The sequence below is a fragment of the Homarus americanus genome, unplaced genomic scaffold, assembly GCF_018991925.1.
Source record: "Homarus americanus isolate GMGI-L3 unplaced genomic scaffold, GMGI_Hamer_2.0 scaffold45298, whole genome shotgun sequence".
Classification (NCBI taxonomy): domain Eukaryota; kingdom Metazoa; phylum Arthropoda; class Malacostraca; order Decapoda; family Nephropidae; genus Homarus; species Homarus americanus.
The window spans coordinates 1-5,392 of NW_024725756.1; the positions used below are offsets into that span (position 1 = coordinate 1).

A 5,392-nucleotide genomic window follows, 5' to 3' on the forward strand; every position below is an offset into this window, starting at 1 on the left:
ATGCAAAGTCAAGAAACAAATGAAGGAAGCCAAAGTAATCTCAGTGAATCCCCTACACCACTATCGCAAAGTGAAGCAACTCAAACACTAAGTGGTGAAGGCAACATACAGGAGCAGATTGGCATAACTCCTGAACCAAATGAAGAGCGAGATGAAGCTGAGGAGACATGGATACTGGAGCCGTTTCTGGGCACAGTGTATGAGATCCAGCGGAACCCGGACTGGGCAAGATTTGAAGAAGTACTGATTGAGATCGAGGTAGCAATACAAGAGGCAAACAGGATAAACATCTCTCAAGGACAGAACACGACCAGGAAAATCACCGATGCCAATGATTGCAAACAGATCCAGAGGCTGTACAAATACAACCGTCGCCGAGCAATACGGCTAATTGCCGAAGGGAACGGCGCAAGATGTGAAATAAGCAAGGAGAGAATAGAGGAACACTTCCAACACATGATGGTTGAAAAGGATTGTGACCTAAATACCGTGGAGCACATTCCCGAACCGCCACACGACAGACCAGAGATGGAAATGCAGCCCTTCACAGAGAAGGAAGTATTTACAAAACTAGCAGCAGCAGAGAATTCGTCAATAGGTGAAGACAGAATATCATATGAGAACTGGAGAAAGGCTGACCCAAGCTGCCGAGTTATGGCAGCCATATTCAACGTGTGTCTCAGAGCCAAGAGAATACCAGTCTCCTGGAAACGATACAGAACAATACTTGTCCCCAAAAAGGTGGTAACCCAGAAGTCGTTTCAAATTGGAGGCCTATAACACTGAGCCGCACAATATACAAGGTGTACACGGGATGCCTCACAGCACGACTCAGAAGGTGGCTCGTTGACAACGAGGTACTGTGCGCCGCACAGAAAGGATTCATGCCAAGTGATGGGGTGATAGAACACAACTACATACTTCAACATCACATGGACGATGCACGACGGAACAATGGCGATACCTGCATAGCAGCACTCGACTTGACCAATGCATTTGGCTCAGTGTCACTGGACCTCATTAAAAGAGCGCTCAACCGTATAGGGGTGGGACGGGATTTTGAAACAGTAGCAGGAGACATCATCAGTGGCAAGACGACAAGAATACTAACAAAGGAAGGAGAAACAGAAGAGATACCAGTGCAATGCGGTGTGCAACAGGGGTGCCCAATAAGTGGTCTCCTGTTCAATATAGCGGTCGAACCACTGTTGCGGAAAATCGCGGCCGAAGGAATGATACTGGACCAACAGCACAAGCACCCATGCTTAGCATATGCAGACGATATAACCATCATTACAAAACAGCAAGATAATCTACAGCAACTCCTCTACATAGCAACAGAACAATGCAGTATGATGGGACTGGACCTAAATCCTAGCAAAAGCTCATCATTGCACCTGTCTGGACGAAGACCTCGAGGAATGCGCCAGACACAGTTCTACGTTGGAGAAACGCCCATTCAATGGAAGAGCGATGGCGAAGCAACGCTCTTCTTGGGACGACCAGTTGGGTTCCATCTTCTGCCAAACATCCAAACAGTAGAGGAACTAATGCAACTCGGGACCAAAATACTGACAAGCAAGCTAGCACCGTGGCAGAGAATAGATGCAGTCAAGACATTCATGTTCCCGGCAGGAGTGCATGCAATGAGAACTTGGCAACTGAGGAAAACAGACTGGGCACACCTGGACAACGAAATGAAGACAATGCTTAAACACACGCTACATCTACCGTCAAGAGCGTCGAATGAGTACTTGTACGGAAGCAGTAAAGCTGGAGCGTGTGGTGTCCCACTCGCGGCAGAAGACTCTGACATTTTCCTGGTGGATACCGCATATAAATTACTCACGTCACCGGATTCTGACGTCAGGGAAATAGCCAGAGAAGAATGCCGGCGAGTGGCAACAATGACAACACGACAGGAGCCAAGCATGACCGACGCATGCATGTACTTAACACAGGGAGAGATGCAAACGCGAGGAGGAGACCACCAAACCATCTGGTCTAGAGCCAGGTGTGCCTCAGGCCGAATGGGGGTTTCCTGGATAGCAGAGGGAGGAGACAACATCAAGATAAAATGCACGGACTCCATCATTGAAGAAAAAGATAGAAGGAAGGTAGCCAAAAACATCCGGAGCCAGCGACGACAGATGAGAGATGAAGTTCTGCAGAATAAGCCTGACCAAGGGAAAGTGATGAAGCTCGTAGCACAAGAGAGAGCATCATCAGCATTTGTTCGAAATGGAGCGTATACAACCTTCGCAGACTGGCGTTTCATACACCGAGCAAGACTGAACCTACTCCCCGTCAATGGAGCGAAGCGAGGCCAGAATAGGGATCGGAGATGTCGTCGGTGCAATAAAGAAGAAACGCTCCCACATGTAGTAAACCACTGCATGATACACTCTCGAGCCATGCAAAAGCGACATAATGCCCTGGTGGATAGAGTACGAAAAGCCGCAGAAGGTCGACATTGGAAGGTCATGTCGGCAAATGAACGAGTACCAGGAGCAGCAGACAATGGACGTCCAGACCTGGTGATTGAAAAGAACCGAGAAGTGATCCTGATCGACGTCACCTGCCCATTCGAGAATGGACAAGAGGCCTTTAAAGAAGCAAGACTGAGGAAAGAAGAAAAGTATGCAGAACTGGCAGCAGAGATGAGAAGACAATACCAGCAGGTGAGGGTGGCTGCATTCATAGTGGGACCCCTGGGAGCATACGACCCGGAGAACGAGAAGCTGATGAAGAGACTGGCATCAAAGGGATACCTGCGCCTCTTCAGGAAACTGTGTGTAAGTGATGCCATTCGCTGGTCGAGAATGATTTATATAGAACATACCTCAGGGGCTAGACAGTATGTAGGGTGAAATAAACCCAAAGTCAAGATAGAAGAAAGAATAGGTTCTAGTTAGTGGAATAGGAACACTATGTATAAAATGTAATAGATAGTCAGCCAATTGTCACAAATTACTGGAATACCCAAACTATTGTAAAGAAAAAACAATGTATCATTCTTTTAAATAAAATCTGTTCTTATCAGCTTAATATCTGATACGATCCCCATGTGGGATCTTCGATATTAAACTGATTTTTGGATCATGGCGAAGTGCTAGGGGCTTGCTCCACCTTTGCCGCGGATCGGCCCGGTATTGCAGTATCTCCGGGATCGGTCCACTCCCCATGGGGAGAAATTAAAGCAAATATATTACATTTTATTTAAAGATGGCCATGGGTATATAATGTCTTATAATCGCTGTATATATGTCACGGTCAGACACAGGTGCGACTTCTTTCTGGGTTGCAAAAAGGCAGGATGTAATTGTCCGTTTATTCGGTCCTTGGTAGGTTACAATATGCGGAGTTACACATGCATGAGTATGATGTGACAAACATGGATAAGAGGTGTGTTAGGACCTGGCAAGGATAACGTTGGATATAACATTAGGATAAGTTCAGGCTCATTTCACAACATGAGTACAGTTAATATTTTGAAGTTCTCTATGAGGACATAACACTCCTTTTTTCTGTCTCAATCAAAGTTTTTAATCTCAAAAAAATGTCTCGATATTATACTGGAAAAATTTTAGATTAACACGTTTTCCTAACAGACTATTAAAAACTTCTTTCAGTATTATGAGTTACTAGGCATCAATTGGAGAGTTTGAAAATCTTTTCATTCACACAAAATTGTCAAAATACAAATCATGTAAAAGTAGCGTAGAAAAAATTCTTCGCTGACGCTTAAGCATAAATCAAGTACTATTTATTAACAGAGACCTTGTTAAGCGGTGCAAATACGCCGTTTAGAGTCCCTTATGATATGTATAAGGGGGATAGCGCGAACGCAGTCCCCCGCTAACAAAAATTGCACACCCGAGTTAACCACATTTGGGTTAATCGCAAGGGTCAGCATCACCGGAGTGCAATGGTGAGCCTCGCCCTGGGAAAACCGCCTTCGTGATCACGGTATCTCCTGTGCCAGGTAAGTATGCACGAACATGATCATCCTGAACCCTAACCTGACTTGACTGACCATCATTGCGCTGAACCTTCTTTTTTATGTTATTTACCTCATTTTACAAACAAATAAAATGATTACTCTTTCTATAATTCGTAGTATGCTAAAATAAAAATTTCCAAATTAAAAATAAGAGCATGTGATAGAAATAAACAAGTTTGGCTTTATAAACTTTATTCATTTACAAACATAATGGGCTAGAAAATGTTAACTATTGATATTTATTTTCGCGTTTTTCTTGTGTCTAAATCAAGATGATTTCAAATTAGATCCAAAATAAAGTAATTAATAGTATCTCATAGAACAAGGAACGCGCATGCGTGCGTAGTGTCAACAAAGGCTGTAAGAGACTGCTCCTTAAAATTCGTATTTCTGACGAATTCAGAGCGTCTACCAATCCCAGCCTGTGCAGACAACTAGAGTAAGACCCAGATATCAGCACAGTGGCATATATTTTTTTGTTACTTTTGGACTTTGTCATTTTTTGGGGATAAAACATCTGGTCCTACCACCCGATCCCTCTGAGCAAAGTTTTCAAGTTTGCGCATGCGCAGTGTGATAGTGTGACGTCATTACCACTCCACCTGACTGCAGTGTTGCCAACGTGCCCTATGCCCGCCGTTAAACGCTCCCGTTCGTTGGAAACGGCGGCAGTAGGTGACAGTGATGCTGACGACTTTCTTCTTGAAGACACGTCAAAGAAGAAGCAGAAACCTCAGAAGTCAGGGTCTCCAGCAGGGGCCACGGCTCCCCCTTGCACCCCTTCTGGGGCTGTAGAGGGTGGACTCCTGTCATCAGGGTCCCCAAGTGAGCCTACATGTGGCTCAATGACCGACCCTCCGCCGACGATGGACATAGGGGATTCCCTTTGTCTCCCTGCCCCGTCGCGCCTTCGTCGTCTCGCCTTCCCTCGGGACTTGCCTCTGAGCACACGGACGACCTGGTTCTTCCGTCACTGCTCTCCACTTCAGGACTCAACACTTCGCCTCCGCCGAGGTCCCACAGCCGTGATAGTCACCACACAAATGGACGAGACGGTACGCCTGCTCACTCAGGTGGGCTTTCCTGCTCCCCAGGGGGAGGTGATGCTGAAGTTCACCATCATCACCCCAGAAACTCGTCGTACCAAGGTAATGGTTCGCCACGTACCCTGGGAGATCCCTATCGACGATCTTCGCCCTCTTCTCCCACAACTACTGGACATGGAACGCCGCATCAACCCGGTCTCCAAACGTCCATCCAACGAACTCATCGGCTGGTGGGTGGGCCCCTCCCCCCGAAGGTGAATGTAGGACCAATTCACAACTGTCCTCTCGACCGATTTATCGGAACCCCGAAAATCTGTGGTCGTTGCCAATCGTGGAAACACCG

The 5,392-nt window shown here is 46.3% G+C and overlaps 1 non-coding gene and 1 pseudogene across 1 annotated transcript; one reads left to right on the plus strand and one right to left on the minus strand.

Annotated features, from left to right (window-relative positions):
* Window positions 1–3,010: 3,010 nt before the first annotated feature.
* LOC121865287 lies at window positions 3,011–3,183 on the plus strand (annotated as a pseudogene).
* A 647-nt stretch (window positions 3,184–3,830) lies between these two features.
* LOC121865286 lies at window positions 3,831–3,993 on the minus strand. Its single transcript, XR_006088734.1, has one exon. It is a non-coding gene; the product is annotated as a U1 spliceosomal RNA (small nuclear RNA).
* Window positions 3,994–5,392: the final 1,399 nt, after the last annotated feature.